The sequence below is a fragment of the Copidosoma floridanum genome, unplaced genomic scaffold, assembly GCF_036245765.1.
Source record: "Copidosoma floridanum isolate Cflo_tuat_1 unplaced genomic scaffold, Cflo_Japanese_pri ptg000030l, whole genome shotgun sequence".
Lineage (NCBI taxonomy): Eukaryota > Metazoa > Arthropoda > Insecta > Hymenoptera > Encyrtidae > Copidosoma > Copidosoma floridanum.
In genome coordinates, this window is record NW_028321907.1 from 36,987,745 (window position 1) to 37,012,535 (window position 24,791).

Genomic DNA, 24,791 nt, shown 5'->3' on the forward strand with positions numbered 1-24,791 from the left:
CTCTTTCTCTTTCTCTCTATTGTACTTTTGCAGGTAGGCCTCTTTCATTGCTTTTTTCAATATTTAACGCTTGTCGAAAATTATGAATTAATATTAGAATTAGTGCTATTTTTTTATCATTTTGTGAAAATTTCTTCTTTTTAAACAGATTGTTTTAAAATATAAAAATTTAACCGTAATTCAAAACTTTTCCGGGGTTTTCCAATTGTGTTAACTCAAATCCATGTTAACCCATCTTTAATAAAAAGCCAACGAAGCTCACGCACATGCGCAACTACTCATAGGTGTCTAAAGAAAGACAGAGAAAGTCATACGCACGAACGGACTGTGAAACATATGTATGTACCTATGTGTAGGTAGGTAGGTAGTATAAATACAGATAAAAATACAGATTCGTTAATAAACTGTCTTTTTAATATTAAAATTTGAAATGAAAATTATTCAGGGTGAAAAACGAATGAATACTTTTTAACATAGACATTCAAATACCACTGAGTTCAATAACGTATTCTTTAATGTTTGCATCTTTCGGGGGTCCCGAGACACACCTGGTTTTTTTTAAATTTGTCTCAAAACAGCCACCCTGGCTCGGTATTACTTAACGCTGCTTTCTACTTTTACTTTTTTAGATTCGGGAGTAGAAATAAGATAAGATTTACATTTATAAGTTTGATAACTGCAACACTTAACAGATTTGGGCTCCTTCTGGCATTAATGGATACTTTTACTTTCTAGAATTTTAACTGCTTCGAAGTAGTGCCTGAATGGTTAGTTTTACTAAAAGGATTTACGTATCTTAATCGTAAGATTAATTTCATGGCACTAATAAACGATATAAAATCTATTATACATAAATTTGTACATTAAAACTTATTAAATATCACAAGGTCGCGTGAGTACCATAAAGTTAAGGCTTTAGGCGTGGTTGAGTTAACCAAAGTAACGATAATAACAATAAAAACAACAGATATAACGGTATCAATAATTATAACGATAATTATAGTCATCAACGCTGCATGGTGCTGTCGGTAACTTACTTCTTTTAGCTATGATTGCTCATTCAGACTCCCAACCTGACGTGTCCTCCTTAAATGCAAGAGTATAAAAACTCCTTGCACATAGTATACCAATGTTCGCTTTTTCTCTTTCATCAAGTGCTCTGAAGTAACTATAAAGGTTGGAGAGTGAGTTCTGCTGCGTCGTTGAAGCGAATGTAAAACTTAATTCGCTGATCAAACTGCATGCTAGAAGCGTGCATTTCAAGCAAATGTAAGACTTAGTTCAGTAACTAAGCTGTGTGAAAAAAGCTCGAGCAAAATAATCATCATCGCCTCGAGTACTTTCGTATAAGATGAGAATCATTGTTGCGGTCAACCTTGTAAGATCTTGTTACTGGATGCGCGCAAGCGGTGGATAACCAACGATCACAGAAGTAAGTTAAGTTAAGAAAAACGATCCATTGTCAAATCATTGTAAATGCAAATCTGAAACTTTATAATTTATATTATTTGTAAAATTAATTCTTTTTGGCTTTACTAAATATATTACATCATCAGATAAGACATAACGTGGTTGTTGATTAAACTTGATCTCTTAATTTAGATATTTTAAGACCAAAATTGTAATTTGTATTGACGCTACTACTGCATTTCATGGGATATAAAATCAAATAGTAGGTCAACGCTAGCTCGGCGTACGGTACACTAACACCACTCCATACACACCATTCGGTGAAACCTAACACTACAACGCTGAGTCAAGGATTTAAAAAAAAGTATACTGTAAGTAAGAGCAAATAAGGCCTTTAGGCTGACGGCTGATTCCTGACGAACAAAAATTAAACTTATTTGTTTGTAGAACGAATCTGCGAGTTCCGCACTTTACTTAAAAGTTTGGACACTACAGTAATTCAATCACATTGAGAATATTTTACTGTATGTTTTTTTCGAATTAAACCTGCGGTTTCACGTAGATACAAATAACAGAATGTTTATAATTTTTAGGCTGAATTTAGAGCATAGACTTTAAAAACGGTCCGCTTTTTTTTTCCTTTTTGAAAACTAGAGATGCATGCATAACATTCAATCCATTTCACTTGGGGAGTCCAATTATAATTATTACCGATATCCAGCTATATAGCCAAACACATTCTGTACATTCTTTTACATGTATCTGTCACATTTTTTCTTTTTGTATTCGCTAAATATTGTTCATAAACGAAAAAAAATTTGTCTCTACTGTGACATACTAACAGTTAAGAGGAGCTCATATACGAAATAGAAGATTTTACAACTCTATTACAGAAAAATATTGCTTGTGTCCATGGTTTCATGCAATCTTTCGATGCCATTAAAGATTAAAAATAAATTTGAAGTGGTAAGTAGCTCCTTATCATTTGTATAAGTTCTGTAATCTTTAAAATATGAGTTCTTCCTGTTTAAACTGTTATTATAATTTTTTTTACTTAAAACTTGTTTTTTGCCGTTTTCATGTTTATTTTCAGTGTTTTTTGACGGCTCAGTTGAAGTTCTAATTATATAAAATGAATCGACGCCTTGTACGAAGTCTAGCCTTATTCACATTTTCTCATTTAAATTAACATTAGAAAATCTGAATGAGGATAGACTTCGTACGAGACGGCGAAATACGTAAGTTCTAATATTAAAAATAATATAGTAAACTAAATAAGTTTTAACGATAACCAAGTTTGTTACATAAGACAGTCTCCTAGAAGTTCCAAAACAAGAATAAATGAACACAAAGACTATGGCAAGCATTTAAGAGACAAAACATCATTAGTGCAGCATATGAAAAATACTTTCATAAACCTTTGACTTTGCCAATGTAAAAATTGTAGATTTTGAGAATAATAAGTTCAAGAAACTGTTCTTTGACATGCTTTATATACATATTAACCATGATAACGTAAGTAGAATGCTTGATACGAACAACTTCAAAAATTATTACACATTATTTATTGCCAATAATTCAAAATTGTTAAAACTCTTTTTCGGGCAGAGGACACAGCGTTTCCTCTAATTTGCCATAGAGTCATTTACTCTTAATTTTGGACAGTCGTACTATACGACAGTAATACTTAAGTATTCGACACTAAAAGCGCGATTCAAAACGTTATATTCGCAGTCGCTGATTGAATATCTTTGACAGTGCTAACGTTACTTGTTGTGCGACCAACAGTGAGTTAAAAGTTCCTAGTGTTGTCATTTTTTTGTAAAAATTTATTTTTCTTTTAAAATATTATATTGTAATTATTCAGATTGAATTTGACTGAACTCGTTCTGTTAGACAGTTTGACGGTATATTTATCTGCGTTTACAATTACTTAATTAATAATACAAAGCGATTCATAAAATATAGTCTCATTTTAAATTGAAAGATACGTAAGAAGCCAGCGTTAAGACCATTAAATTCACAATTAAAAATCTGTCTGATGAGCTTTTTTCTTTTCTGTTAGGATTTTTTAGTTTAATGAGGTTAGAAATAAGTAAGTCTTTGTATAAACTTAGGAATTGAAAGTAGAAATCATAAACTTCTTCGAGATATCGAAAAAATTTGGGTGAACCAGGTAATATTTTTGTATTGGCTATCGACAAGGTGATTATGTATGAAAAGACACGGGTCACTTGTGCTATGGCAGCGTCATGACCAGATGTTTGTAAGTCTGATGGTCTGATGTCACGCAATCAGATAGTACACATGTGATGAGCCATCTTAAGCGTCACAAAATACATAATATAAATATATATATACTTAGTGGTCGTGGTGGCGCAACGGTAGAGGTGCAGTTCCGTCGATCTCCGAGGTTAAGCTGCATTCGGCGTAGTTAGTACTTGGATGGGTGACCGTCTGGTGACCATTCAAGTCTAGCCGTTTTGCCTGTGCTCTTGATTCTCGAGAGTCGATTAACTGTGTCTCTTTCGCTTTGAAATTGTGATCATAGGTGTGGCTATAAGTTGGTCCAGATGTTTATATGCGTGTAAACATCTGGTCATAACTCAGGTGCACCGATGGCTGAAAAACACTATTCTTGTGTAAAAAAGCTATATCTGAGCCTACGGGCGGTGATAAGCAATATATACTTGTGGATACCCTAAAATTTTTTGTGTGGTCCTGTGTGGCTTGTAGAAACAGGATATATCCTACTGCTGTGCGCAAGGTTTTAGTACCGTCAGATGATAAAAACTAACGATGTAGAAAAATTATAATCACAATTATTGCGTGTGGCTTATAATTTCAATTTTTCTATTTTATAACTTAAAATGAGGTGCAATCGATGAACAGAAGTGGCAAAGGCTGTCTAGTGTATTAGCCATGTTTACTTGGGTCATAATGGTAATATCAGATATAATGCTAAGTGAAGTATGCGCAAATAAGTTCAAGTGATACTTGTAACAAGCAAAAAATTGAAAATAAATGAGTCCACATGTAAGCAGGATTTACAATATTGGATGCTTACACCAAGGTTCTTGAAGTATTTTTATAAGTAAAAATATAACCACTTAAATAAACATGCTGATGAAGAACGTCTGACGAATTTATCATTATTGCAATATTGTTAATTGATATATTAGTAAGACAATTAAAAATAAATTTTTAAATGCTTCTGTATGTAATTAAGATAGAAAAAATAGGCACACAAAATTAGTTATCTGAGTTTGAGACAAAACCCTCATACTTGTAGGTTTTTGGGTGCGCTGAGTCCAAATCCAAGGTCATATTTAGTCCATCACCTTCAGGTTTTCTCCTAGCTAGAGATAAACTCTAGGTAATTGCGTAATCCACATTTACTCACATGATCTCGGAGAACCAGGTACTCAGACGTTGCCTAAGTCAGGGGCTTACACTGAGTTCATGTAAAACGAGATATACTCATCATAAAGAACACTAGGGATATAACCTCAAAACGAGAAAAACCCTTCATGACAATAGATCCTGTCAACATCATTCCGACTATCTTGCATTTTTCTCTCTTCGTCTCCACCACCGTTCAATATCCAAAATGGTGACTTTCTTATCAATATGGACCTGCAATCAAAAATTTGTATGAATAAAAATTGTAACCATCTGTTCTCGGAAAACAGATTACGGTATGGTTTTTCGATGATACCTTGTTCTCTTGTCTTTAAACGACCTGAGAAGGGGGTTCCGTCTCTTTCTTTTTCTTCCTTGATCCTCTCTCAGCAAGGTCCAGCAGTAGTCATCTAACATATTGATATCCCAACGGCCTCTCCATCTCCTTTGTATCCTGATGGAACCTCTCTCCTTGCTCCTCGCTGAAATCTCCACAATTCTCTGGAAATTCATCTAAATGAGAATCAAGAAAATGAAGTTTGTAATTCATATTACACCCTAACTTACCGTAGTTTGTAACAAGTTTTGCAACTATGGTTTTGTAATCATGTCTCTTATTATTACCTAGAAAATTTCCGACAACTTGTTGGGAAATTTTCCAAGCAGATTTTTCAGGACCTGTCATTGTTGTAACGAATTGAGGATCCCTCAACATTTTGCGTATCTGAGGTCCATTAAAAATCCCTTCTTTCAACTTGGCATCTGAAATTTGAGGGAATTTTTGATACAAATATTGGAAGCAATTTCCATTTTTATCAAGTGCCTTGACGAATTGTTTCATCAGTCCAAGCTTGATGTGAAGTGGGGCAATCAAAATTTTTGAAGGTTCCACGAGTGGCTTAGCGATGATGTTGTGTGCTCTTGTTTGAAATGTCAGTCTTGGATCCCATTTTGATTTTTTTAAAGTGGTTTTCGCGATCCCTACTTTCCCATAAACAGAGATAGCAGGGTGTCTTGGTGAATCCTGATGGTTGTCCCAAAGTCATGGATAAGATTTTTAGATCACCACATACAAGCCAGTTGTGCTCTGAATGATGGATTTTTTCCAAAAGAAATTTCAAATTCATGTATTCCTCTTTCAACTGAGTTAAGTGAGCGATCGGCACCGGTGTGAATACATTCTTATTATTGAGCAACACTGCTTAGTCAGTAGATTTTAAATGCACACGAACAATTATAACGACAAAAATATATTGTTATAATGTTTTACAGAAGTACAAAGATTTAACATTTAAGATAAGTACACTTATAAATACCAAAAAATGTCGAAAGCTTTTTCAACAAAATTTTTAATCTTTAAATTGTAACACTACTTGAATTTTTGTGAAGAATGTAAAAAATTGGCTATAAATTATAAAGCGTTCGTGTTTTTTTTTTTTTTTTTTTTTTTTTTAATTAAAAGTATATCTGAATTCTTGTGAAATTACGGTGAAAACTTCGAACATTAAGAAATGTATTATTTTCTAAAAATCCTTTGACATTCAGCAAAGTTCCACGGTTTAAATTATTAATGTTATTATGCAAGTTTTTAGATGATGCATTTATTTTTATCATGTCATGAAAATACATGTTTCGATCATTGAAAATAACGTAGTACTACAATAATACAAACGAAAAAATAATATAACGTGGCCTACACTTTACACTTATTAAATATAAACTGTTAAGTTTTACAGGTCGTAAATGTGAATATATTTGTGTGTATCCTATATATATGAATTTAATTTAATAAGTTTCCGAACGGAAATTGTAAGTAGGCGATCAGTAGGGCCTACTTAGGCTGCCTCTCTTGCCAATTGAGGTCCTACGTTGGCAGCGTCAGGTGGCGTTTGGTAGGCCCTAAGTAGGCTGCCTCCATTGACGTAACATAACCACCTTTCAATAGATAAATATAGATACAAACATATGAGAACACACATTGTATAATAATTGAACAAAAGTCATGCTTTATTTCAAACGAATCATATTTAATTTCTTCATGAAAATTTTTCATCACGGCATTGTTGATCACGTGTAGTTACAAAAATATAACCCTAAGATAAATAGAAATTTTACATGAATGAAGATATAAATGTCACCTTAAAAATATCTCTCATTCACAATTGACATCAAGTTTGCAATATGAACATGTGATTCGTGAGTTAATTCTGAGGAACTATTGAATAATCACCAAGGAATTAATACAAATTACATGCTGATACTGCAGTTTACTTTTTTTTATACAAAAATATATTAATTCAATTAAATGATAGATGAACTTGATTTGACGGTGGACATCTAAATGACAGTGTACAAGCTGTTAAATGGTAAATTTCATAATCTTAGCACGGTTTTTAAATAGTTTTTATTGAAATTTTTTGAAGCACCAACTATTATTTCTAATTCAGTACGTCAAAGATAAATGCACACAGCGGTATGACTTGATACATCCAGATTTCGCTGCAAGAATTTTACATCAGACAAAGATATAAAGTGCAACTTGCTTGGCTTTTTTTTCTGTGCCACCTGCCAAAAGAATTTTTTTAATTAATATTTGCAAACATTCATAGAAGTACACATGTTTTTAATACTTATATAACTAGCTACTACTATTGACGAATGCATCAGTTTTCTTTTTTGTTCGTTAAATCCTTGGTTAAAGGATGGTACCCCCACCTTATCAACGACCAAGTGTTGGTTTACATTTTTTAAAGTACCTATTAGGTTTGAAGAAGTTAGTTTTACATTTGAATGTAAATTATAACCACTGGTATTTTCGTATGGATACTACAGTGACAAGTTAATGTATTACCTATGCTATAGTGCAAAAAATGTGCGTTTCTAGCCATTATATTACATTTTCTATTCATACCAGGCAGTACTCCACTTTCTGGCATAAGTTCTAGGCTAGTTCTAACTTAGTTTAAGACAGTGTTATATTTGTTTCGTATATTTTTTTAAAATTATAATGAACGTATGTTTTTATTTATATGTGCTTAACTACATGACAAATAATCTCACCATGAGGTGTATATACAGCCCTATCATATCAGTTATAACAAAACAATACTTACAGCCTTGAATTGTTTGACGGTTATTACGTTTCCAATTGCTGACCCCGTTGGAGCAATTTTCTGTCGTGCTTTTCAGATAGATTCCCTTGCATTGACTGCCTTCACTTTATTCGCAGCTACGTCCTTTCATCTGTTCGGATAGTTCAAGGGACCGTGGTTCTCGCCCAGATACTATTGACAGACAGCTTTCTCGGGTTACATAATTCTAGAACAACAAAACATCTCAAAATCGTGAAAATTACGTAGGATTTTTGTAAATTCTTTTCCACAAACACATGAACAGTACAGACATGTAAATGGATATTTGAAAAAAATCCACATCTTACTTTCATACAACGATTGATTGCAATTTGAGGTTATGTAACTGGAAAATCTGAAATGCAAGTACGGATTACATTTTTTGATCAATGCATTAACATTATAAGGTATTTTCACTTGTGACGTCATTCCAAAATGGCGCGATCACAGGGTTTTTTTCAAGTTTGCACCAAATGTGCAAAACCAGCTGTGACATTCACGAGGACGTCCCAACTAATGATAATGCGTTTAAAAACTTCAGGTTTTAATAAGGTATCGAATGAACACTAAACTTTTTACATCTTCACTTGGTAAGCAATGCAAAAAAATGAATGAAATTATCGCGGGCATAAAGTTGATGAGAAAAACATTAAATTTTTTGTGCTTACCATGATCCAGTTATAACAAATTTGAAATATAGTCAATAGCGATTCCCGATGCATTAGAGGAAATTTTTCGTTTGTTTGCCAAAAGTGTAGTTTTAATGAAAATCAGTACAGAAAAAAAAGTACTGCAATCAGGCGGATTGTACCCGTCTAGTATACATATATATGGTTGCAAGCCTCCTCGCCTCCGCGATCATAACAAAGTCCCATAACCTCTGACGAGCTGTCAAAATTGAGGCAGTGCGTGGCAAAAACATGAATAAAAGTTGTTGTATAAGTGGTTGTCACGATAAATCTGCGAAATCTTTTTTTCGTATTCCATCTGTGATTTCTCCGGATAATAAAAAATACAAAAGTATCAATGCAAAAGACAACAATATTTCGCAGATTTATCGTGACAACCACTTATACAACAACTTTTATTCATGTTTTTGCCACGCACTGCTTCAATTTTGACAGATCGTCAGAGGTTATGGGACTTTGTTACGATCGCGGAGGCGAGGAGGCTTGCAACCATATATATGTATACTAGACGGGTACAATCCGCCGGATTGCAGTACTTTTTTTTCTGTACTGATTTTCATTAAAACTACACTTTTGGCAAATAAACGAAAAATTTCCTCTAATGCATCGGGAATCGCTATTGACTATATTTCAAATTCGTTATAACTGGATCATGGTAAGCACAAAAAATTTTATGTTTTTCTCATCAACTTTATGCCCGCGATAATTTCATTCATTTTTTTGCATTGCTTACTAAGTGAAGATGTAAAAAGTTTAGTGTTCATTCGATACCTTATTAAAACCTGAAGTTTTTAAACGCATTATCATTAGTTGGGACGTCCTCGTGAATTTCACAGCTGTTTTTGCACATTTGGTGCAAATTTGAAAAAAAAACCCAGTGATCGCGCCATCTTGGAATGACGTCACAAGTGAAAATACCTTATAGTGGTAGTCTGGTAAATACAAAACATATTTTACAGCCACGAATCTGAGCTATCAACAAATCAGAGCGTGTGAATAAATCTATGACGAATGATGGATATTCTTCTGAGTGGTGACGTCGGTAAGCCCATGTTAAATTGGCGAATTACGAATCTTTGAAAGCAATACGTTTTTGTACGGTATTTTTCTATGAAATAATAGATAATTCTAGTAATAGCAATAATTGTGTAGTTTACAATTGATCATTATTATTTGCATTGCTATACATACAATTATTTATTATTCGATGAAAAAATACAACACAAAAACATTGTTTTTCAAATATTCATATTTCGCGGATTCGGCGAATTTTACGTAAGCTTAGCAGCGTCATCACTCAGGAGAATATCTCTTGTCTGCTCATCACTCGTTAATGGTGAGGAAGTCCTCCTCATACCTTTATATACATGGATGCACATGGTTCAACTCGAGTTCTTTGAGTCTACTGTGAGTTTATTCATTGAACCGAATAGTAGATACTTTTATTTAATTTTTTTTTTCTCACCATTTATAACAACGTTTCTGTAATCAGAATACAGTATTTTTGGCGATGGTGATGAGATTAATGATAAGCTAGAAGATGAAGTTATGTTGCGAGGGGATCCTGAGGTTACAGTGGTAGAACTGATTCGTATACCCGAAGATAAGGACAAGGAAGAGTTCATGACACATGCACAGCAGATACTTTTCGAAGAAATCTTACGAATCCCTTTAAAAAAATTGGAGACAGTCTCTTTAGAAAACTTTATCGTATGCCTCTGCAGGTGGCTATGACTTTCATTAATCAAGTGGCTAAACATTTACCTTTTCGACTGCAAGGGTTGCCAGTACACACTCAGGCCATGAGTACCTTTCGTTTTTTGGATCTAGAGCACATCGAAATGACATTGCTCAAGATTATGTGCATCCAATGATACAATTCACGTTTAGTGGGTATTTACCTAAAGTCGTCGACGCTATTTTGACAATGGCCGTTCGATGTATTTTATTCACACAAAATGTAATTCAATGAGAAGCAGTCGCAAACAGATAAAATAAATGGTATTACTATTCTCAATAGTTGCCGTAAAACTACTCAAATCATAAAATATTATATACATTGTCCTCTACATTAAATTATTACTGCTGTTGTTTGTACCATAAAAATATTGTGATTCTAAAATTACAGATTTAGAGAAATAACAGGTTTTCCGGGTATTTTGGGAGCACTATAGACGGTACTGTAGTGCAGGGTGTGGTGCCAGCTGTTAATAGAAGGGAGTACGTGGATCACAAGTTTAATCATTCTATAAACGTACAATTAGTAAGACGATCTCACTGTTATAAAACATTTCATTCATTGCATACCCACTCTGCAATATCGTGCTATCACTGTTATCAGGTGACAGACTGCAACTACATCATATCTCTCAGAACTACCTGCGGTTCCACGCATACTTTCATGTGGCGATATTCCGAAATATGTACACATATGTATAATCTGAGAAACGACGCGAGAATAGTCAATGTAGAAGGGCATTATTATCTCATAGGTTAACAATTTTCTCAATTATTTATCAATAAAATTTTCAAAAACAGCTTATGGCGTGTATCGCTATACTTTCAAGTTCCATTTAATTCTACAATATTATCTAAATATTATTTTTAGGAGACAACGGTCATACATCTTCACAAGTTTTATTAACTTCAATCGTTAACGTCGAGCCACAACGCCCGACTTTGATTACTCTATAGCCACAAGGAGGACGAGATATGTTATGGAACAAACTATAGCTATATTTAAACAAGTGTGCCGCTGTAATACCAGCGAGGGTGTTCTACATTATAAACCAAGATTCGTCTACAAAATCATAAAGACAGCAGCAGTATTTTGTAATTTTTCACGCTACAATCGGTACAAATGTTTCTCTAGATTATATTATTTTATTTATAATGCTCAGCATTACTATTTTTTGTTTTTTTGTTTTGCCTGTAACAGTTGATGTACTTGTCCCTCCTAGAGTCAACGAAGAAACCATGATTTATCGGCTAGAGAATAATAACGAATATCAGGTTGATCTTGAAGTCAGACGTCGAGTTGTAAGCCATTATTTCAATGTATAAAAAGTTGTAACAGTATAAAAAGTTATATGATAAGTTCCTTTTTTCTATTTATTATCTTTTATTGTAGTTTCTCTTGGTATCTTACTTTAAGTGCATCTCTGTAGTTTCATTGCACCGTTGCGCATTACATCTTCGAATATTTTAAAATACTTGCAGCAAAATCTAGATGCATAGACAAGTTTAAATTATTAATTTAATGTAGTAAATCACCAAAAAATTTTTGCATGCATGGGAAATCGATGCAAACAGCCAATATTGCTTCGACGGATTTTTGTCGTATGATGTAACCTTTGAATATTAAAAAATACGTCACATCTTGTAAATAAAGTAAAATAAAAAAAGGCGCGGCGCACAAAATAAGAGGTTTTGAGTTATATTAAAACATAATCTCAATTTTCGATATTTTTTATGTACCCCCATAAAATAAAGTGGAAACATTTTGGAAAAAATTATTTCATGTTCAGTGCAGGATTACAATAATGCAGAAAAAATACTCCATGATTATATGGAATAAATTTTTACCTGAACCTCCTTAATATCTTTTCCTACTTAATAAATAAAGAGCACACTTTAACCACGTAACAGAGAGTAGTAGGGAGGTTGCTGACTGTAACGCTACGAAGTGTGCCCACTTTTTTCCACTGGTTCGAGCGCTCCGTCGTGGCCAAGTGCCCAACCAGGCGCATATTTGTTATTTTTTAGAAGCATGGTAAGGGTATGCGCCTACGGAGAAGAGTGGATTCGCGTAGAATTGTTCGTATAGGCGCATATTTTGGAGATGCGTGGAAGGGGTATACCGAATGTGTGCCTACGAGAAGAGGAGTGGAAATGTTGGCTATATAGCTATTTAGCTGAGCGCACAGCCAAAGCAAGCAACGACATGAAATTTTCTCTTTTTACTGCAATCGAGTATATGCTATATATATATATATATATATATATATATATATATATATATATATTTAACTGACGTGCTCTCGCTCTTGCTTCAATGTTATCTATCAATCTTATTTAATTAAATCGTGGAACTAAATGCTTATGTTTATATGCACATACTTTTGATTTCAATACATTATTTTTGAATTCTCCCGTACTTTTGTCATTCCCAAATCCATTAATGTTCTTAAAAAATATACAGCTTCAACTATTTTTTAAGGTTGTCAGAACAGCTTTAACCACTAATTTATTAATTTTACACATAACTGCTATGAACTGTAGGAAAAGCTCCGGAGGATATCTATGAACATATGTGGCTTCGAAAAGATATCCTTTTGTCCTTCGGATAGCAAAGATGGATAAGGCTTATGCCGGTGCGTGGATCGTTTTGCAATCTAGGGTTCGAATCCAAATCATGGCAGATTTTTTTTTTTTTGTTTTTCTTCAATTTATCCATTTGTTTTTATTTCTTTCTTTTGTGTTTCGTTAAAAAATACATATGTGTCGTCAACTTTTCTTTTCGGTTACATCAAAATAAATATTGTTACTTAGATACTTCTTGTTAGCAAGGCCGTTCCATAATTTTATTATACTAAAATAACTTTTAAGGACTTGAACATAATTTATGAATTTTGAATCTCCTAAGAAATTATGAACATCCTATTTACAACAGAAAAAAGCCGGAGGCAGAAGAAAACTCATACTTTTATTACGATTATATCAAACATGATTATTATCTCTAAAGTACAACTTACATCCGATTATGCGTGAATATTTATCTACATACATATATTATATTTCTTGGCTTATATTTACATTTCTTATAAATACCTTGTGGTTATTACATTCACAAAATTCATACTACATATACGTACAAACATTAAAGCAGATTCTTTAGTCCTTATAAATAATGCGTAATTTAGATAAAAGAGTCTTACAGAGACTAAATAATGCTTTTTACTGTTAATACTGTACAATATTACAAACAGCCGATAAATCAAATAACGCATTTTCATGGAAAATAATTGAAAATCATTGTTAAAATTTTATCCTGCAATTACATCCGTAATCAATATATAAATTTGAAATGATATTTATAAAATAGTACACAATTATTTTTAATAATTGCACGTCTAAGGGTTCCATAATGCGTAATATGCCTAACTAGCCCATCTCCAACTGCGTTTGTCTCTTGAGGACATTGCTGTTTGCACAGAATGTGCTGCCACAACAATAAAATTGAACAGCAGATGTTCATGCTGTTGGAGAAAGGCTAATTTTTACTGAAGAATCTATGATGTTTAATTAAGTTGTTACGTTTAATAATTTATTAATTTAACTTCGTCAATGTTCCTATTAACATAAATATTTCTTTTCTGTAATCATTTGAAAATAACTTAAAATTATCTTACTACAAGGGGGCAATAAAAAAAGTTCTGTGCTAATTATTACGATAAAAAATGTGAGATGTTGTTAAGTATTTTTTTTCTGTACAAGAACAAGGTTTCATAATCTAACAAGGTATATTCAAATCTTTGAGAAATTTTTTTTTTTTAACGCACTGTATAATATTGTACGAAAATTTTATTTAAGTTCGAATCATTCGTTTGTATCCTACATCCTACCTGAAAATAAATAACGTATTTTTCCATACAAACGTGTATAAAGAATTTCAATCTCATAAAATTTTTCTCTCATGCAATTCAGATCAATACAAATACATTTACCCAAACGTACAAGAGTTCATCGATGCAACAACATTTCAGCTTATTTTTTCCTTATCGATCGATACATCTTACCCTGTCTTCCACAACGCCTACATACACTCATTCGTTCCATAACATAAAACGAAAGTACTATTACAATGTCGGAGTCAAATATAGACCTAACAATTATCTTTTGGCATATCTTTCCCTCAGCATATTTGTCGAAGACCTTGATGGCCTCAAACACCTACCGGCTAACGGGGACGATCTCGTTAACTGTCGCCAGGAAGCTTTACTTTTTGCTCGGTAGTTTGACCGTGTATACTAAATTCATGTCCCCAAATGCCGTAAACCAGTTCTTGCTGTTCCTGTGAATAAACGGGATCAGGATAAAAAATTTTTTTTGACAGACAAGTAAATGATTATATAAACCCATAATATACACCTATGTGTATACTGAATTTGAGATAAAATGACGCATGACTCATAGAAGAAGTTGCAGGAGCTGCCTATTCGGAGCGCTTCCCCAAATTATTGGACAGCTCTGCCTTGGTCCTAGCTGTGACGCCTTCCTAAAACGAAGTCTTAATCGTGTTAAATAATTTTCATGGAGCAACGATCACCGTTTCCACGGGTGCAGGTTATACCTACGAGCTTAGGACTTTGACTTGGTTTACCACGGATGGAGAAAGTACTGCGGAATTCAAAGGGTAAGTGCCAATTTTTCCATCGATAATTTTTTTTTTAATTTAATTTTTCTTTAATATACTAATTTATAGGAGTGAAGGCTGACTTAGACTTTGATGAAAGTTCTCTTAGACTCGGCACAAGTACAAATATTTTATTTAATGTGATGACATTAAAAAACAAAGGAAGTTATACAATCGTTCGGTTGAGTCCATTGTTCATAATTATTCAACAGCAGTGTAAATCAATGCTTATTGATACATATAAATGTTAGTGCCACAAATAAATAAACAATATTTCATCATTTTATAGCAACATAATCTGGTAGCACTTGTAATCGAACGTATACTGTCAGCTGAAAATGAATTCTTAATAAATAATGATTTAATCACACAATTTACCTCCGATTCCCCTTCACCAGGCCCCACGAAATAAGGTAAAATCCATTTTATTTCTACGTTATTTTACCCAATAAATAATAGGTCGAGCCCCCATTGCCCCTCCATACGATTATTCTTGGCCCTCCCCTCACTGCCCCCGCACACGATTTTTCTACTGTTTCAATGCACTTCCATTGTTGGCGTGGATAAAAAGGATAATTAATAAACAAGCCTGTACCAAACATATATACTTAAAATAATTTCAGTAACAATACAGCTCTCTGTAATGGGATTAATTAGCGAGAATGTTTTCTTCTAATAAAAAATATTGAGCGAAGAAGTAAAAGCCATTTATTTAATAATTTCAGGTCAGTCAGGTTACTTGAGTATGAATGCTGCCTATATGTTTTTAGAACTACAAAGAAATTAAAAATTTATACCAGAAAAATAACAAATTTTTTTAATGTAGTGTATGCAACATAGTTGTAAAAAAAAACATTCCATACGCCACGTAAGAAAGCGTACGTATAGTAAAACTATACGTTGGCTCATCTGTGACTGAAAATTAAAAAAAAAACAATACATTTACGGCTTTATTTGCATGTACATAACCTGGAGCACAATAACATTTGTAAGTATTGTGGGAGAAAAGTTTCAAGAAAAGATGCATTAAAAAGGCATTACAATAGAGTTGATAAAAAAGTAAAAAAAGAATTTTAAGGGCACATGAATAATTTTTAAGAATTATAGTCATGTTTTATTCATAATTTTCTTACTTTTTTTAGAATAAAAATTAAAATATTTTAAAAAGAAGAAAAAATGTTATTGTGTACCCATCAATATGTTAAAATATTTATGTAAATGTAAATTAAAAAAAAAACAAATAAAAAATAAAACTGATAAATAATAATGTATATTGTAATAATATCTTAAGTACTATGCTGAGATTTTTTTATTTTATTAAGTTAAATAATTATATTTTATTTACTTCTATTATAAACCGTACTTTATTGTTTACCACAGACCAACTAAAGCTGATTTTTTAACAACAACCATATTTAACTTATGCAAATGGTATTTATTATATCATTGTTATTATTATTACTTATACAATTCATGTTTTCCAATTAAAAAGAATTTTTCTTTATTGAAGACCTTTTGCCACCTACCTAATATCCTACGTGAAGGATTATTGTACATTAATAGGAGGTTGGCGTGCAAAGCGTACAAGGGGGAAAGCTCCAATATATATATATATATATATATATATATATGTATGTATATATATTTCTCCCTATATTATGTAGTTGTATTGACGAAAGTGACATTAAGCCCCCCCACTACCCCCGCTACCCCTCGATTCACATAGCTACTTGCTTGTTTTTACGTCATTTTTGATCAAATTATATTTAAGTAACTTCCCCCCGCTTCCTCTCAGCTCCCCCCTTGCTCCCCCTCCACCTCTCCCCCAATAAATACTTATTTATAGAATATTTTACCATTTGAAATGTTAAAAAATATATGTAATTTAGTACCCAAGTCATATCTCGTTTTTACGTTTTTTCAAGTCACTGGTCATAGGTCCCCCTCTGTCTATTCTCTCCCCCTTACTCACTAAATGTCTCTGGAGGACCATTATTTGCTCAACTTGATTGAACTTTTACATTTGGAATCTGTTTCTGGTCCAAGTGTACTTTACCCAAATATAACTAAATAGACAAACACAATTAAGCTTTTGAAATAATATATATATACTAGTGGGGCGGCTCCACCCCATCGCGGCTGACCCCCTCACCCTTGTTGTGTTATAAGTCTAATTTTTTCAAAATAAGCTTTGCAGTAATTTTTGATAAAGACTTAGAAAATAATAAAAATAATTATTAGTATGACAAAGTATATGTTAAAATATATTTGACAAAATTCAGAAGACTACGTCATTTTTCGAAAATACTCGGGAATACATGTTCTATGCTGGAGAATGATTACTGGGCTGCTTTTAAGGAAATATGATGAACAAGCTGCTAATTTTAAATAAAAGTGGTAAAGTTTATATAGAAAGAGAGATGTGCCCTTAATTTTTTTTTTGGTGAGCTTTATTATTCCTTCTAATGCCCCCTTTTTTTCAAAAAGCTGTTTATCCTGTATGTATAATTCTAAGACCTTGTTCTAAACTTTTATAATTATCTGTGCCCCCTGCACGCTCTGCGCACCAACCCCCGTAATTGCAAATATAGATTTACAAAGTATGAAAAAAACACGAATTACTTTAATTGTTACTTAAAATTGATATATGTAATAAATGTATATTGGTCATAAGTAATTACATACATTTTTAACGAGCATTTTTCATTTTCTCTGACTAATGCCTTATTTTATATATATTTGAAACGACAACATATTAAAAGGTTTCAAATATCGTCAAAAATAAAAAAATTACGATATTGTTAGAATCACAAATTGATTTTATTTTAACAGTATCGTTAGTTTATTGTTGTTTTTCGTTTGATTTTTTATAACTAAAATTTTGCCCCAATGGTATTTTTTTCTTCGTTTCCTTTTCGTTTCGTTAAATTCGTTTTAAAAAGTTACAAAATGTCCAAACGAAAATGTGACAGTGAATTAGACTCCCAAATTGCAACGAAAAAAAAATTCTTCCTTTTACATCTATGTAGAACTTGAAGTCTAAATTTAAAGTTGGAAATAGATCTGTGTAAAAAAATTATTACTATTACTACTATTTTTCCAGAAATAATAAAATTTGATGAAAAAAGATTTTTTTCATCGATGGTCCTGGTGGATCTAAAAAGACTTTTCTATACAAAACATTAATTTGTCATTTCATATCAATTGATAAAAAAATTCTTACAATGGCTTGGATAGGTAATGCTTCTCTTCTGCTTCCAAAGGAAATGACCACTCACAGAACTTTCAGACTTCCTTTAGACTTAATCACTATAGAAAGTGCGTTCTTCCAGTTTGAGCCAAATAAACGAAAATTACGTAATGTAGAAGTAACTATTTGGGATAAAGCTTCTAAGATACCGAAAAAAGCGTTCAAAATCATTAATAGAACTTTAAAAAATTTATCTAGTAGTAATAAACCTTTTGGAAATAAAATGATAATTTTAGGTGGAGACTTTCGTCAAATTCTCCCAGTGGTAAAAAACGGAAGCAAAATTACTATTGTTCAAGAAACCGTGAAATTTTCTAATTTTTCGCCTTTGTTTAATATTTTTATTTAAAAAATAATATACGTTCGATTGATAAAAGAATTTCGTTATTGTTACTGAATATAGGAGAAGGCAAAATTAAAACTTTTAGAATTCCTCAGACATGGAAAACAAATGATATATGTTCTCAAATTTTTAATAATGATGATGATTATTTTATAAGTAAAGCTATATTAATGACTCACAATGAATACACACACTTTTTTAACAAAAAATTTTAAATAATATGGTAGGAACATTAGTAACGTATTGATGAAGCAACTAACAAAGAAGTAAATAAATCATACGATAATATTTATATTTATTTTCCTACAGAACATTTAAATAGTATTGAAGAAGCTCTTCCTCCACACGAATTGAATTTAAAAATTAACGCTATTGTTTTGTTAATACGAAACTGAAACGTATCTGAAGGACTTTGCAATATTACGAATTACAAAATTATTTAAATACAACATCGAAGCTGAAATAATCACAGGTGAAAAAAAAAAATAAAGTCTTTATTCCAAGAATAACACTAAATACAAACAATTCTTCTTCGCTACTATTTATATTGTACAGAAAACAATTTCCACTTACCTTAGCTTTTTGTATGACTATAGATAAATTTCCAGGTGAAAGTTTTGATGCCTTAGGATTATACCTTAGGAAACCATTATTTTCTCATGGGTAATTATATGTTGCATTGTTTATGTTATGCATTGCATTGTTGCCATTTTATGTAATGTTTTCAAGTACACCATCATGGATGAAAAATTTTATTAGTGTGACAAATGTAACTCAAAATTTTCAAATCAAGAGTGTCTATCACCGCACGAAAAAATTCACAAAAAAAATTTTATGTATGTGATCTGTGTAGCATTATGATATTAGACAAGAAAAACTATTTGCGTCACACAAAGGAATGCCAAAACATTGAGAAAAATTTAAAGTGTATTAAATGCGGGAAATGTTTCAAAAGAAATTATCACTTACAGAGATATTTAAAAAGTCATGAAAAAACGTTCAAATAAATATTTGTCTAAATTGTAGGAAAGGTTACGTAAGAGAAGAGCATCTAAAACGACATTTTAAAGTATGTAATTAAAATAAACACGTAAGTAAGTTAATTATAACAAAATTTTTTGTTATGGTCAAATAAAATTATACGTGAAAATTAGACTATTTATTACAGTTGATATATAAGGCTTTACAAATTTAATTACAGTATATATTAGGGAGCTGGGAAGGAGCGGGGGGGAGCTAGCAGAAAAGTAGGATTACTTGAAAAAGGCAAGAAAACGAAAGAAAAATTACCTTATTTGGGGGAGCGGCGGGGGTAGTGAGGGGGGGGGGGAGAAAAACCTCGCTCTAACTTTTACGACTATATAATATATGAATATACATACATACATATGTATATATTAGTGGGGCTAACGCCCCCCTGCGCGCTCCACGTGCCAACCCCCCACTAACAGATTGAGTTGACAAAATAACGACATTACTCTTGTATTTATCAATGCAGGCTGAAAATTAGTTCACAACAGCAGAATACGTGACTCACAAAGGAGTTGATAAAACATATGATTAACTTAACATAATTTAATTAACATAAATATTAATTTTCCAATAGTATTTTGAAATAATATTAGAGAGGCTCTTCCATTACACGAATTTAAATTAGAAATAAATGCTATAGTAGTGTTAATAAGAACTTTTAGTATATCAGATGGTCTCTGTAGAGGCACAAGATTAAAAATAACAAAATTATTTAAGTATAATGCAGAAGCAGAAATTATTATGGGAGAAAAAAAAAGCAAAGTTTATATTCCTAAAATAACATTGAATATTGGCACCTTCCCTATATATATATATTAGTGGGCTTTGCCTCCCTTCGCGCGCGACGCGCCAACCCTTTAGAAATGAACAATGAATTTAATTAATAATTTAATTCTTAAGAAATGGCAGGAATTAATTATAATTCAAGAATTGATGATATATTCAACGAAGCTACTATTGTCATATTATTATCAATCTCAAAATGTTAGCTTGGTTTTTAATTTTAAAGAATATACAAGATAATAAAATTTGAGAAAACTTGGAGAACGCTTTAGTAAAGGTTTTATTGATAATAAACACAATCATCTTTTTTTACACAAAAATCGAATTTGTGATTTGAAAGATAAATCTTGTATATCATTCAGGTTACCGATTACCGTAAATATTTAATCAGAGGAAAATAATACTCAAGATTATTGCATTTCGTACAGATATGTTCGAATATATCTTCGAAAAATTGAATCCAGGTCAAATCAAACTTTCAAAATGATATATAAAAAATTTTTTTTATTCATTGTCCTTTTGGTTTATGAAAATTATTTCCGTACAAATCCTTAATATATAGCTTTATTTCTGTTGTTAAATAAAGGTTATTGATGGCATGGACTCGTGTTCCCTCAATATTACTTCCTAAACGAATGACTAGTCACAAAACTTTTTGTTTACCATAAGATTTAAGTAATGTTGATAAATTGAAATCAAAAAGAAAAAAAAGTTGATTTAATAAGTTGCGATGAGGCTTTGGTGATCCTAAAAAAAGCATTAGAAATAAACAACAGAACTTTGCTCGCTTTGTGTAATACAGACATACATTTTGCAAACGAATTAATAATTTTAGGAGGAGTTTTCCATCAAATTCTGACAGCTTTGAAAGGGAGTAATAAAAGCATGGTTGAATTTAAAAGTATAAGGTCATCGTTTCTTCAGTCATATCTTAATATAATGAAATAAGTTACTAAAACTGGCTGTAATGACCCAGAATTTTTATAATTATCGTTAGTTATCGTAGGAAGAAAAATAGAATTATTAAAAATTGATAAAACATAAGAAACTGATGATGTATGCTTGACAATTTTCTTCAAAAATATAAATTGTTCAAAACATAATGTTATTTTCACTTCTCATAATGGATATCTCACTTAATTTCCAAACAACAAAACTCTCAATCATTTACCAAGACAAATGAACACTAACAATAGCATAAAATATGGAACTTATAATGGGGTTGATAAGTCTGACGATGATATCTTACTAATACATAAAGCAAAGACGCAAAAACTATTGTAATTCTAACCACACAAACTACTTAACCAATTGTTCTGAAATTTTTCACCTCCTGCATGGTTATAGTATAGTTTTTATCTTGAAAAAATTTATAACAATAGCAATATATAAGTTCGAAGTATTTCAAAAATATGCTAGCTTTTCACTTTAGTTCAGTAGAATCCGCTATGTAGCGTAGAAGTAAAATTGGAGCTAACTGCAACAGGAGTAAGTGGATCGTAATATAATATACCCAAGCAAAGTATATATGCCATAGTCGTTTACTAGCATTGCATCATAAATAGAGTTGTGAGTCGTGCAGCTGGATATCCCGGCTACCGATGATACTTTTTTACGATGGACAAGTGACTTACGTCGAATTCCATTCTGAATCTCAAAATTTAAGGAGTGCCACAAATAAAAGGTTTAAAACTAACATTTCCGGCGTATCACAAAGAAACGTTGAGCCAGAGTACAATCTACTCTAACAATATAAGGTTTCGTGACCGTTCTTGCAACCGACCAGGTGCTACAAGAGCGGATTTTGTAGTTTTCCTCTAGATCAGTCTGGTACTACAACAGCAAGCCAGAGAAGATCACCTTGAGGTATCCAGGCAGTCACGTTTGCTGAAAACTTCTGTCAAAAAAGAGCTTAGCTCACTGGCTTTTTTTTGGGCTTTCGGATGTCGAACTACTTTGCCAGTAAAAACTCAGAAAGTTGACAAAAAACAGCCTTTAGGGCTCACAAAAGTTTTAACCATGTCTATATGGTTACAACAGGGCGAATTGAAAGGAAAACTTCAAATGCTCTAAATGTATACAATTTAAGGCATCAAGAAACTGATGCAGAATATTTATCGAGGTTGAAACAGCAGCGTCAAAATTGACAAATAAAGAATCTATTTCTTAAGATATCAGCTTTCCATTATAACCCTGCCAGTTATCAGTTTAATCTTTTAAATTTTGAAATAGGTAGAATAAAATGTATTTGTATTTATTGTGGTGATAACAAATAGAGGAATTAAGCTTTAGGACTTAGTCGGTCTGGTAACAAAGTTCTAAGATTGGAAAAAATCATTTTTTAATATATTTTTTGACAATTCTAAATCCTTACAGTTCTCACAAATAGCCCATTTTATTTACTGTAACGTAAGAAAGTCTAAATTAACGGCCCTTTAGTGCCAACAATAATCTAACTGTGTAAGAAATGCACGGTACTTTTGATTATCACTTCTTACAGCTTATTATTTGACCAAATAAATTGCATCGATTCTGAACAAAAATGTTTTTAGTAAGAAGTTTTTTGTTCCGAGAATGTTTAAGAATAGATGTAAAATTTTTAACTGCAAACGTTTTACATCATGTGCCAACACACTACGGTGCTCCATTCAGTGAGTGTCTGGTAAAACCGAGACGGGGAAGCCACTAGTATTTACATAAAAATTTTCGAGTTAAAGTTTTAAATGATATTTGTGAAGGTTTGCCACCTCATGTGCCAAATTTGAAAATTAAAGCGATCGTAATACTGATCGGAAATTAAAGAATTACTGACGATTAATGTAATGGCACTAGATAACTAATTATAAAATTATTTAAATATTGCAGCTGAAATTACAACTGGTGAACAAATTGAAAAAAAAGTTTTTATTCAAAAGACAACTTCGAGTACTGGAAAAACATTGTTTAAAATGAAGTCGCAGTTTGGCGCGCTCAATAATACTACTTAATAAATCTTGATTATATCGAGGCGAACTTATGAAAATTTGACGCGCGTCGTCCCTTTTATCCAATCCTCACACTTGTAAAGAGAGCAGCGGCTCTCTCTCTGCGAGAATGATGCGAGTCAGTCAGTCCGTGTCCGATCGTCGAATCCCTACATACTTAAGGCGAGCGCTCTATCTTTTCAATTCGAGTTTCGACACATTTAAATAATTTCTCTCGTAAACTCGCTCCACGTTTAGGCATTAATTATAATTGTATTATTCGTAATTGATCGTAGAAGTAAGAAAGTTAAAATAGTTAAAGGTATAATAAGGATTAAAAATACGTATATTGAAATGAAATTGGTCATTAATAAGTGTTTTTCAATTCTTGTGCATTATTACTCAATTACTGCAGTACGAACCCCTCAATTCAATTCACTTTCCCAAAAAAACATCTTCTTTACCCTTCGATCTGTAGCAAATGCAATTTCCTTTAGTATTAGCATTTCCAATGCCCATTAATAATGAATTAATAAATCTTAAGACCAGAGTTTTCACAAAGTTGGTTTATATTTTTAAAAAATTTATTTTTGCATGGTCAATCGTATTTCGTTTTATTAAGATGCAAAAGTAAAAATGGATAATCTACTTAAATTTATCATGATGATAAATAAGAATTAGAAAATATTGTTTTAGAAGACCTTTTTTTCATTTGATAAACTTTTATTTCATAAAAAAATTTTACTAAATAATTTTATCTTTAAGTTTTTCTAACAATATTATCAAGAGTAAAATGTAAAACAAAAAATTTACTTTTCAAAGTAAAAATTTTACTCTCATAATTGAATAGTTTATGACAAACTTTTTTGGTCCATTGTATGAACTGCTTGGGACAAATGAAGAAAGTAAAATGATTCAATAAACTTTACTGAATTATTTAAATAGCCTTTTCGTAAAAAGTAGGATTAACGGCGAGAGCCAGGATTTAGATATTTAAATAGTTCATTAATTGCATATTGCATTTGTATAATTTTTTCATGTAGTAAAATGGTACTTTCTCAATAATATGACTAATTTACTTTTCCAAAATCTAATAAGAAGTCACTTAGCATTAGCCCGTAGGTGGTATGGAAATTTGCTAAATGTTTTATTCATGTGATTTGTACATGAGTATTTTATTTGAGATAACGGAGAAACGTAATAAAATTTTTAACGAAATTTTCTACCTGTTGTGTAGGGCATTGGAAAGTTTTTAAAAATAAGGACCTTATTATAACAAGGGAAAATATTATTTGATTATGCAGGGGGTCAGTGGGGGCTTATGGATAGGTTTTTCCTAGAAGTTCAGCAAGGCAGTTCAGTGAAGGAAAAAT